The sequence below is a fragment of the Artibeus jamaicensis genome, unplaced genomic scaffold (assembly GCF_021234435.1).
Source record: "Artibeus jamaicensis isolate MK-2021 breed Jamaican fruit bat unplaced genomic scaffold, CSHL_Jam_final contig_484, whole genome shotgun sequence".
Taxonomy (NCBI): Eukaryota; Metazoa; Chordata; class Mammalia; order Chiroptera; family Phyllostomidae; genus Artibeus; species Artibeus jamaicensis.
Genome location: NW_026521859.1, coordinates 2,882,115 through 2,895,243, shown reverse-complemented (window position 1 = coordinate 2,895,243; position 13,129 = coordinate 2,882,115).

The window sequence follows — 13,129 nt, the reverse complement described above, 5'->3', positions numbered from 1 at the left end:
TTTACCATATTAGAAATTAAAACTGAAAAATGTTAAACTATTCCCTTAAATTAATAGCAATAACCCATTACATTTTTAACATAACATTTATGGAAAATCATTGTATCATCAAAACAAAAATGAGAAGAGTCTCATTTGTTTAGCAATTTTGCAAATCTCTTTAATAATCTAACCTAACAGAAAACATGCGGCAATCTTCCACCTGCTTCCACATTCAATCTGTTACCATACCACACGCACACAAGCTCTGGGACCCCCACTGCCCACTGTGAGAGATCTACTGGAAAGGGAGGCAAACGATGTCTGGGGTACCCCCCCAGAATTCCCTGGACCACACTCAGAAAACCATTTTCTTTACATTTTACAAAATGTATTCCCAAACAAATCTCATTTGATTCTCACAAAAAACACTGTGACTTGGGCATGTTTTTAAACAGACGAGGCATCTGACATTCAGGGAGGTGAACCAGTTCATCCCACATCACATGCTCAGATTCCTGCCTTTAGACTCTGAATCCAGGACTGGAATCCAGGTAACCACCGCGGCTACTCTGTAAAAGCTTTTGAACCACCTACCTTTTCTCAGATAAGTAACAGCCTGGAACACTCCAAGAATTTTTACTCGACAATTATAATGGTTAGTATTTTAACTCTTGAATTTGGTAGAGGGACGGAGATCCTGAGAAGTTACATAAAGCAGAGCATGACATAGCAGAAAGGAACATAGGTCTTAGGAGGCAGAAGCCCTGAGTTCTGATGGACCCCCCTTGTCTACTTATTGTGGGACTTGAGAGTTTTCTTTGCCTCTCTGGGCACCTGGAATGCCTCATGAACGGAATGATATCTCGCCTGCCCCAAGGTATGGGCCGGGCCAGATGATTGCCCAAGGTCCCTGCTAGTGGGAAGGCAGTCACGTACCAGAACAGCCCGGTCGTTCAGAAGGCTGGAAATCCGATTCAGACTAAGTGGGCTTTCCTTTTGGAAATAGAGCTCCTATGATTCTTTCTTTTTTTTTTTTTTTTACATAACATTTGGAACTTGTATTTATTGATACCCATTTCCACTGTCTTTTTAAATATTGCCTTCAAACTGTGCTCAGAAAAGTGAGCCTTGAGAACAACTTTTTATTCTCAGCTCAACATTGCAGTACCACGACTGTCCCCCCACAGTGGACAGGACCCTGCTGTTGGGCAGTAGGCACGCACAACTTCAAAGGACTGTGCGCGCCTGGTTTTATTCCTGGTGTGCTACCGGATTTACACACGTACAATGCACGTAAGCTGCTTTATTTCCCTCATTTTTTTTATTGTGGTGAAATCTACAAAACGTAAAATTTACCATTTTCACTGTTTTAAGCATACAATCCAGTGGCACTAAGTATGTTCACATTGCTGTGCGACCATCACCACCGTCCACCCCCAAGATGCCCTGCCTGTTCAGTGATTCCTCTTTCCTCCTGGCCCTGGCAGCCCCCTCTCTGCTTTGTGTTCCACGTAAGTGGCATTACACAGCATTTGTCCTTTGTGAGGGGCTTATTCCACTCAGCATGCTGTTCTCCAGGGTCACCCGTGTTGAAGCAGGTGTCCGCATTTCCTCTCTTTTTTTAGGAGGAACAGTGTTCCATTGCACGTATGAACCACATTTTGTTTATCCATTCATGTGCCTGTGGACCTTTGGGTTGTCTCCACTGCATGTAAGCTTTTCAAACCTTCAGTTAAAGATTAGAGAAACTCTACACAGGCAAAGAAAAAAGCAAAACGGAGCTAATGGCAGTAGACATGAATCCGAGAAGTATGCACTTATTTATTCCACAATTGAGAAGCAAATTCCAGTGTTAGAGAAAGCCAGATTTCTCTACATTGTAAGATCAGGGAATATACTACATTTAACTCCATATTCCATATAACATGATAAAATTTCTGGATCATTCCATTCACTTGGCTTTGAATATGCCAGTGTAGTGTACAATTAATGAAATAATTTGATGTGAATGACCACATTTGATTCTATAGCAACCTTATGAAACAGAACAAATATTTGTGCAGTTTTACAAATGAAGAAGCTAAGAATCTCAGCCATCAGCTCGTCACGAGGCAAAATGGGATTGGGGGCACTACCAGGTCTTACAACGCCAACTCCAGCACTGGCCCTCTGCCCACACCGGTTGTCATAGACGTGAGTGAGCATTTAAGTCACTTCCTACTTGCAGTTGCCCCATGCGGCACAGAAATAAATGCTCGGTAACATCAAGGTCCTGATGACTTTAAGTGACAGTTTTCCAGGACAGTGAATATTATTTTCAATATGAACATGTGTCCATGTACGATTAGGCCTGCAAACACATACATTTGGGTAAGAGTGAAATGATCCCAAGTTCTCTCAGAGAAGCGGTGACAGCGAGAGGACCTCAGCAAAAGTGACTGGGTAAGGTAGGGACGTGCAGGTTGGGTAGGAGGAGCTTCGCTCTCTGATCCCCATCTTAGTTTAGGCAAAGGAAGTATAATTACATGTGTGATGGTTGGCCCAAGCAGGGCCACTTACAGCAAAGTTATGAAACGGTCAGAGTAAGTGCCCCGTGAGTGCTCTGGCCTGTTTTGGTGTCTTCTCTGCACGCCCTCAGACGGTGGCTTTCCCGGGTCCCTCAGCCTAGGGACTCCATCCGCTCAAACCGTCCCGTAGGCCCAGCTCTGCCCAGCACCATCTGAGCTCCCTTCCCAGACAATGCCTCATTCTCTGCATATTTCTCCTCCGTCTCCCATCAAAACGTGCCCGTTTATAACTTCTAGTTAAATACGGCCGATTGCCCATAGATATGTATTCCCCCTTCTTCCCCAAACCCACTAGACTAATTGTAAAGAAATTTAAAATGGTGTTAGGGCAAACATTTCCTTAAAAACAGAGACAGAGAAGCCCTGGCTGGTGTAGCTCAGTGGATTGAGCGGGGGCCTGCAAACCAGAGGATTGAGGTTCAATTCCCAGTCAGGGCGCATTCCTCGGTTGCAGGCCAGTTCCCAGCAGGGGATGCGCAAGAGGCAACCATACACTGATACTTTTCTCCCTCTCTCCTTCCCTTCCCCTCTAAAGATAAATAAATAAATTTTAAAAAAACGAGACAGAGACAAGGAGGACATAGATTTCAAGGAATTTGTGGAAAACAAAGTAGGCATCGGGGAACCAATTTATGAAGGGAAGAATGTTCCCACGTAGGCGGAGGTGGCTACTGAAAGCCAGCCGGCTCGCAGACTCAGGCCTGGAGTCCCCAGGGACCAGGTGAGGCCGGGCTCCAGTGAGGCCGAGGCACTGGTGGCACATCTGAGTGCTGAGCAGCTGGGTCCTTCTCCCACCCACTCCTCGGACAAGGGTCCTCCCAGCTAACAGGACAGCTGATAGTCGTGCTTGTGAGAAAGGGAATAACCAACACTTTGGATCTGGAGCAATTTGGAATCTGGGGACATAAAGAACAAGGCAAGGTTGGGATGAATGGCAAGCTGAAATTAGCATGACTGATAAAAATCTACGAGTCAACTGTGGAGACCTTGGCCCTTTTCCGCACCCTACCCTCAGAAGGTCAGCAATGAGGTTTATGCTTGGACATCACTCTGTAGAAAATAGATGACCTTTCTTTTCTGAAAAAATGAAAGGCTTTAGAAAAAAAAGAAGTGCAAATAGTTTGGGATTCCATAAGAAAAAGAACATCTCAATGATTGATCCCCTAAAATAGAATTTACCAGTCAAGACCTTAACCTACACATGTAGAGTTTCAAATCAGCTTTTTAAAAAAAGTGAACTGCCCTGGCTGGTGTGGCTCAGTAGATTGAGCGCTGGCCTGCAAACCAAAGGGTCATCGATTTGATTCCCAGTCAGGGCACATGCCTGGGTTGTGGGCCAGGTTCCCAGTTGAGGGGCATGTGAGAGGCAACCACACATTGATGCTTCTCTCCCTCTCTTCATCCCTCCCTTCCTCTCTCTCTAAAAATAAATAAATAAGTAAATCTTTAAAAAAAGTGATCTTACTCGTAAACATGAAAAAATAGTTAAAGATGACTACACAGTTGGAAAAGCCCTCAACATGAAAGACAGAGAGAGATTTAAAAACCAACCAACAAATTCACCAAGCCTTGGCGGAAGGAGAGTGCAGGACGGGACTTTAACTACGCCATTAAAGTCCCTGAGGGTGGAATAACCAAGATGCCACAGAAAAAAGAGTTACATTAAAAAGGAAAAAAGGGGCTCTGGGAGATTATAACAGTCAAAATAAAAAATGTATAAAAGGTAGAAAGTTGAGCCCTGACCTGTGTGGCTCAGGTGGTTGGGCTTTGTTTCACGAAGTAAAAGGCCATTGGTTGGATTCCCAGTCAGGGTACAAGCCTGGGTTGCCAGTTTGGTCCCCGGTCAGGATGCATAGAAGAAGCAACAGACTGACATTTCTCTCTCACATCAACGTTTCTCTCTCTCTCTCCTTCTCCTTCCCTTCCTCTGTCTCTAAAAGTAAATAAATAAAATCTTTTTTAAGTAGGAAATTGAAATCAGGAAAACCTACCAACGAGAAAGTTAAACCAAAAGTCAAAGAGAATGAAGACAGAAAATGGAAGATCAGACTAGAAAGTTCACTCAACTACAATTAAAAGCTGCCAGAAAGAGAACTAACTGGAAGTGGAAAAGAGAAAAATCACAAAATGGCACAAGAAATTTTCCCAGAATTGAAAGACGTGAGACTGCAGACTGAGAGTTCTACTGAGTGTTCAACATTGTAGATGGAACAAGTTCTGTCCTTAACAGACCACTGAAAGTTCAGGACAGCAGGAGTCAAGAGAAACAAATAAAAAGAAATAAAAGAGCTGATTACATGCAAAGATGGGACATCAGAATGTTGCTGAATTGCTCAAAAGTACCAACTCCAGAAAACCAGAAGCTGATGGCCTAATGCTTCCAAAATTTCAGGAGAGAAGCATCTCAGAGCAGAATTCTAGGTGAGTCACATTAGTCAAATGTGAGGGAAGAATATTTTAAAACATGCAGGGACTTTAAAACGTCACTTCCGGTGTCCTGGCAGCCTCAGAGGGTCTGCTCCACCAAAATAAGGGCAATTGAATGAGAAAGAAGAACTCGGGGCTGATGGTGCGTGGAAGTTCCAGCAGGGCAGGTGAGCAGAAGGCCACGTTCACAAACAGAGGATTCTGGGAGAGAGACTGTGATGGTTGAATTGTGTGTGTGTGTGTGTGTGTGTGTGTGTGTGTGTGTGAACTTGGCTAGGCAAAGACCCCTAGATATTTGGTCAAACACCAGTCAAGGTGTGTCTGTGCTGTTATTTTTTAGGTGAGATTGACATTGAAATCAGTGGGCTTTGAGGAAAGCAAACCACCCTCCGTAACACAGGCGAGCCTCTGTGAAGGCCTCAGGAGAAAAGACACTGATGTGCCCTGAGGAACAGAAACTTGTGTGTCCAGACTGCTTTCCATTTTGAGCTGCAAAAGCCAACTCCTGGGACTCCAGCCTGCCAGCCTACCCTGCAGATTTTGATTTGCCGGTCCCCACGACCATGTGATCCAGCTCCTTCAGATGAAATCTCTCTTTCTGTGTATACATCCACATCTTATGAGTTCTGTTTCTCTGGAGCATGCTAACTAATACAGGGCTCTACAGGGAAAATCGAGAAGGAATGCTTTTGCAAGTATGAAAAATATTATTGATCAGCGTGTGGCAGATTCAGTAAAGTACATTAATTATGAGTACACAGAAAACTAGACAAGTGAAAAAAGGGGCAGTTAGTCATTCCACGAAAAACAAAGACATGTACCTCAGCAATGGGCAATATTTGCCAAAGTGCTGCAAATGCCTGCCAATGACTAAGCCACAAATATTTATATAATTATCTGGGGAGAGGGAAATGCACTAGTAATATCTAAAACAAAGAAACAAAAAATACAATAGAAGCATATCATTTAGAAACAAAGATAAATGTTGAGAGCAATTGACCAGGTCATTGTCTTTCTGGCTGTGTCACTGTTTTCACCGCTAACCCAGAGGGGACAGCAAGAAATTAGTTGCAGACGTGGGCCTAGCATATTTGCAGTAGCAGCCACTGACCAGAAGGTGGCAGCCTTGCCTTATCTTTTGCCTGGTTGCTGTTGGGGGAGCAAGGGCGGGGGTAGGGGTGGGGTAGTGGCAGTGAGGCGGGGCTGGGGACGGAGCAGTGCGCATGGCAGTGCAAGCAAGGCCACATCATTTTTATCACATTGCTGCTGTGATTACAGTCAGCAGTCAACAAATACTTGTTTGAACAAGTCAACTCATTAAGATCGCTCATATGAATACACCAACACCTTTGCAAGGTACCGCAGCCCCGAGCCATTCCACTCTGTTAACCCTATTCCGGGTCCCTTGCAGCAAAAGGGGCTGGGGAAAACACCATGCTGACTGCTCTCACTTTAAACTCATGTCCATAAATGTTAAGGGCGCAGGCCTTTAGTTATCCTGTTTTCCCCCAGTGCTTTCACTCTCGCACCCTCTCCTCCATACCTATTTTACACTTTTAACTCTGCGGAGCTCCCATGCCCCACTGTGCTAACGGGCTTGCTTCCCACTTCACTGAGAAAATGAAGCAGCCAGTTTGGAACTGCCTCGCTGCGCCCCCAACATCCACACCCTGGTGGGTGGCACTGCTGATGTTACTGGAGCGGAAGTGTCCTGGGTCCTGAGGGCAGGCCCGCCCGTGAGCCCCAGGGACTTGCTCTCATCACCACGGGTACAGGACTCCGGCAATTTTCCATCTTCCCTCATACCATTCATTGTCCTCTCACTGCTCTGCTGTTCTCATTAACACATGAACCTGCTATTATCTGTCCCATCACTATTTATAATCCTCCTTCACCCCAATTACCTGCCGTCTGTGGCCTCCTCTCTCTCCTTCCTTTTCCAGTTGAATTGCTGAAGTTTTTCATGCTCACTGATGCTTGCTGTCTCCAAAGCCTGTCCTGCCATTCTCGGTGAAACCCACCGCTATCCAACTTCTGCTCGGGCCTTCTTCCCAAAGAAGCTCCTCTTGCCCTCCACCATCCCCTAAATCCAAGGGTCAGCTCTCTGTCCTCACCTTAACCTCATCTACAGAAACACCTGACACAGTTGATTTATTGCTTCTCCTAGAAACACATTTGTAATGACCATCTGGCTTCACATCCTCCCTCCTTAGTTCTTCGCTGATTCTACCTTTCCCCCACGATCTCTTATTCTTAAACTCAGTCCCTGAGTTTTTTTCTAAACACGAGCTTCCTCCCTTACTGAGCTCCTCCAGTCTCCTGTCTTTACATACTACTTAGATATTACGAGTCCCAAACATGCACCTCCAGCTCAGACTTCTCAAAGCACCGCACTCCACCCTGTCTGCTCGGCACCCACCGGGGACACCGAGTGGACACCCAGGCGGACATCCTGACCCCCTGCTCTGCCCACAGTCTTCCCGGAGGCAGTCTGACACTCCCAGTTTCTTCGGCAAAAATCATTGCAGGCATTTTTAAATTTTTATTTTTATTTTTAATTTTAGAGAGAGAGGAAGGGAGGGAGAAGAAGAGGGAGAGACACGTGACTGGCTGCCTTTTGTATGGGGGACCAAATGTGCAATCCTGGCATGTGCTCTCACCAGGAAGGAACCGGTGAACTTGGGTTTGCAGGACCACACCCAGCCCACTGAGCTACGCTGGCCGGGATGCAGACATTTTTGGCTCCTTCCTTTCTCTCACGTTCCATGTCTAATTCTGTAGGAAATCTTGTAGACTCTGTGTTCAAAGTATGCCCAGGCTCCAGCCACACCTCACCATCTGTACTCTACCCACCATCTCTGCCCGAATGATAGCAATAACCTCCTGACTGGTCTCCCTGCTTTCAGCGCAAACTCTCACAATTTAATCTCAATACAGCAGCCGCAACGATCTTTTTTTAAAAAGCCAGCTCATGTAACTCCTCAACGCTCAACTCTCCAAGGTTCCCCATTTCAATTAGAGTAACAGCCAGAGTCCTTAGAAAGATATACAACACTCTAGACCAACAGCAGCTCATAGAGATAAATGGGAGCCATCTGAGACATTTAAATTTCCTGGTAGCTGTCATTTAAAAAGTAAAAAGAAAAACGTGAAATAAATTTTAGTTGCATATTTTACTTCATACAGTACCTCTAAACTACTACCATTTCAATATGGAATCCATGTGAAAACGAAGAAATTTTACATCCTGTTTACATTCAAAGTCTGTGAAACGTGTGTCATTTAGTCATGCTGCGCATCTCTATTTGGACTAGTCATGTGTCAGGAGCTTGATGGCCGCTTGAGGTTGGAGGCTGTTGTGCAGCTGGAGCTCACATCTGTGATTGGCCTCCTGCCTGGGCACCCCACCCGCTCCTGACTCACAGTCCGTCCCATCGACAGGCTTTGTGCCCCAGGACCTTTGCACAGCCTGTTCCCTCTGCCCAACCCCATAACCTCATAGATACCTTTTTCACCTCCTCCTCTTTGCTTACATGGCCATCCCACTTAAACTAAAACCACCACATTTCTCATTTTGACATTCCCAATTCCTTTTGCCAGCTTGAAGTCTTCCCCCTGAGCACTTATCACCTCTGAAAGACTATACTTTCATTATGTATTCTCTACTTTCTCACCTGAGATGATAAGCTCCACAAGAGCAGGGGCCTATTTTGGTCTGTGATGTGTTTCCAGCATTTACCACGCTGCTCAGTACATAGTAGTCCCTCAGTAAGTGCTTCTTGACTGAATGAATTAGTGAGAACATACATCTGTCTTCCCACAAGGGTGTTCAGGTCAGGACTTGGAACCAGTGTCTCAAAGAGTGCAACAGCAGTCTTTGTAGTGATTGAAATGGGGGCTATTTCATCTGTTGGCAATCATTGCAAGAAAAGGGATGGCTAAGTTCAAGGCTGCAAGCATTTGCTGAGTGTCCACTGCGTGGATGGCTGCGGGGAGCTGTAACGCAACAATCAGTCTAAGGACATGGCTCCATGTGTATGAGGCAGGTCTGGATTCCGCCAGGCAGGTCCAGAGCCCAGAGGCAGTGCCAAGGTGGGGGGGGTGTGCAGAGAGGATGAGGGAGAATTGATAGAGACCTGGAAATTGACTACATTTTGATGCAGAAGAAATAATACGGGTTTTGACATCAGATTGCGGGGTTTAAAGTTCTATTCTGCTCTTTACCTGCTGCTGTTTAGCCTTTTGCATGTTTTTTTTAAGATCTTGCCGATCCAGAAGAATATTTTTCCAGATAATGTATATTAAACTGTCTCACTGTCAGTTGACATATAATAGAAAGTAAATAATTTTTTTTTAGCTTCACTTGGAAAATTTTCCCCAGGTTCCAGGATTTCCAAAAATTTTAAAGTCTGTCCTCATCACCACACATTTCAATTTTCAAGATGCTTCTAAAAATCTGCTCCTCGAGCAGCAACTATCCCCCCGTGAGAAAACCCACTGGTCCTCAGGGTTACACGCTATCTCATTTAATTTTTGCAAGAGGCTGGAGGTGTTGGCCAAAATTAGTCTTATTTAGAGGAGGAAACTGAGACTCAGAAATGCTAATGAACTTGCCCCAGGCCACACATCCAGTTAAATGGCCAAAGGTAGCCCAGGAGATTCCACCAGTTTTCTTTTGTTGTTCTGTATTCATTTAGTCATTCAGTATTTATTTATTTAATATTTTATTTATTTATTTTTAGTGAGAGGGGGAGGGAGGGAGAGAGAGAGGGAGAGAAACATCAACGCGTGGTTGCCTCTTGCCTGCCCCCTACACTGAGGGCCCGGCTCACAACCCAGGCTTGTGCCCTGACTGGGAATCGAGCTGGCGACCCTTTGGTTCGCAGGCCCAGCTCAATCCACTGAGCTACACCAGCCAGGGGTCATTCAGTATTTATTGGTCTCTTATCTGTGCCGGGAGCTCTGCTGGGGGTTGACCACACAGGTGTGCACAAACCCCTACTCTCTCTCCTAGAGCTTAGTCTCTGGAGTTAGGTCGGGGGTTTGTAACCAATCTCCCACCTCCTTTCACTACAACTTCGCTATCCAGGCCCCAGTAAGGATCTATGTAGGTACAGTAGGTTTGTCGCTTCTCTAATGACTCTGCAGTATTTTCCAGAACTTGTTACATCATAGATATGCAAATCACCTAGTCGTCTGCCATTTTTGATTGGATAACAAGACAGAGTTTACTTTTCATGAAGCAGTGGCCACATATCGCAGACAGCATCTTTGCAGGGTGGGCTATCATTTTAAAACCTGGCAACTCTAGAGCCCCCTTTAGGTTTCCTTTGCCTTCCGATTTGTTTCCAAATCCCAGCTACAACCTGTCCGTATTCGCGATGGGAAGGGCAGTAATGTAGCGTACAGAAGAGATGCGGAGACATGCACTAGCAGACAGCGTTTGCTTGCTCCCTCCCTCCTCTAAGGGGCCTGAACTTCTCCAGTCACCCCGCCTTCCCGGCCTGGAGGCCCCTCCTCACCCCACCAACCTCACGGGGCCAACCACAGGCGTCCCGTGCGTGTTTTAAGGGCTCACCCTTCCTCTTTATTCAGGTTGATTTTACTCACTTGTTTCAGGCAGCCTTAACGTATTTTCTAAATTACTTTCATTTCAAAAGTAACAAGAAGATTATGAAAGCTTAAAAAAAAACTAACTGCAATTTACTCAATTGCAGTTTATATGATATAACATAATGCATTTAAATATGCATTATGAAGTATTTAATATGAAGTATTTAAAATGTCTTCATACTCAGGTGTGTCAAATGGGATGAGATTTACTGATTTCACAGGGGAGGGGAGGTATATTAAACCTCTGCTCCTAAATTTCTTAACACTCTGGGGCCTCTCTGATCTGGTTCTAAATGAATTTTCTACGTCACTCTGTACTGGAACATTCTTGATTCATCTTTATTTCATGTCCCTGCACAGCGCTGGACCCCTGGATACTTGGTTAACATGCAGTTATTTCAGTCAAGCTGTGGCATTATAAATATGCTGTAGACATGTATAATATTTCTGAATGGTCAATTCCTTGCATTCCTTACTTCCATGATCTTGGAAAGATCACAGTCTTCCACCAGTGCCACTGACTTATCTCAATGGTTGAACACTCAACTTTGTCGTGACCAGTATCTGCAACTGCTCATAATCCAAGGTCAAGGATTCAGTCTCTCTGGCCCTTCCTGGTAGCCCTCTCCAACCCTCTGACCCAGTGGGGCTCCAGTTAGAAAACTCCCTCGACTGCGTTGTGAAGCTCTCTCTCCCTCCTAGTCATGGGGCATGCTTATTAGGAAAAGCCCTGTGCTGTTTATCTGAAGTTCAGATTTAACTGGGCCTCCTGTGTAGTTATTTGCCAGATCTCACACCCTACAACCATCATAATCACTCTCTCATATAAACTCTCGACTCCTTTGGCCTCCTCCTGCCTGAAACTCCCTGGCCCAGTGTGTTCAAGGCCCACTTTCCAACAACTCTGCAACCCCGTCCATCCGTGCCGCTGACTGCCCTTGCGGCCGACTGCCGCCGGAGAACAGCACAGCCCCACCCCTGAGCAGAGCTCACTTCAAACTGACGTCTGTATCTCAGCAGCGGTCTTCATGCTGTATGGAGGATGGTTCTGCTTGTGCACTCCTAGTCAGAGCATGCTCTGTATTTCACGCCTTGGCTCTCTCTTCAAATCTTCTACACCTTCCCTTCTACACATCCTCAACCTCATGGGCCTGCTTCACTGACAGAATCCAAGCGCTCAGGTTCCTTTCACCACATATATCCAACTTATTTGTATCCATCAAGGCTAACTTCAGGTAAATTGTTAACTGAATTTGGGATCAGCAAACTAGGCCTGTGAGGCAAATCTACCCAAATGTATGAGCAATGGACTGCTCACCTCTGCTCAGCCTGCCACTTAAGGAGGGTTTTTACTTTTTAGACGAGGTTGGGGGGCAGGGAATAAAACACACATTTTTTTTGCAACATGTAAAAATTATATAAAATAAAAATTGCAGTGGGCCTAAATGAAGTGTTACTGCATCACAGCCATGCCCGTTCACCTAGGCGTGGTCTGTGGTGGTCTTAGCGTCTCAGCAGGATGGTTGTGGCAGAAACCTTCATATCTGCTCTCAGTTCTTTACAGAAAAAGTTCGCTGACCCCTCATCTACCGGGGCTCCAGTCCTAAGTCACTTAATCCATTTCCTCTCCCCTAGTCAATCAAGAACATGGCCCTACTCATTCTACCCAATTCTGCACCAGCAGCTTCTCCCTGCTACTCAGTTACTCCTACTAGTATATCGAACAGCTATTTCTCCAGTCTCAAACTAACACTTCTTCCTCGTTCTCTTCCCTCTGTCCCCACCAGTTACTGCTGTCATTTGCAGCGAAACCCCCCAAGAGTTGAGGGCCGGGTTCTTCCCCAAATTTCTCTGAACCGACCCCCATCCCTCTATAGAAACTGCTTGAGTCCACTACCTAGGGCCCCATCAAGCTAAAAGCATCCGCCAGTTCTCCTCCTCATCTTACCTGCTCCATAGGCTGCAGGTGACACAGTGGATCTCTCTCAGCCTCTAAGCTCTTTCTTCACTTGTCTTCTGAGACACCACACCCCCTGGATTTTTCTCCTACCTGCTGGATGCTTCCTCATAGCCTCTTCTGGTTCCTCTTTTTCTCCTCTTATCACAGGAGGGCCCCAGGACCTCCTCTCTTATTCCTGCTCTCTCCCTCAGTGCAGTAGCCTGAAATCCCTTCTTCTGTGATTCCCAGATTTATAGCCCAGCCCAGGCCTCTCTCCTGAGCTCCCTGCCGCATTACCCAGCTGCCTCCCTGGCATCACATGGGAGCATCTAACAGACACTGCAGAACCAATCTTCCTGTCCAAACACTGGTCCCAAGCTGAAGTTCAGGTTCCTCTCACACCCAACCTATCTGCCCTCTGTCCGTGGCTGGCAGCTGCATCCTTCCTTTCAGGCCTAAGTCCCTGTAACCATTCCTGACCACTCTTTTCTCTCACATTCCTCCTAGAGCGCGTCCTGAAATTCTGTTGGCTCTGTTCACAATTAGCCAGCAACTGACCATTTCCCGCTGACCTTACCTCACTTCATCTTCTCTCACCTGG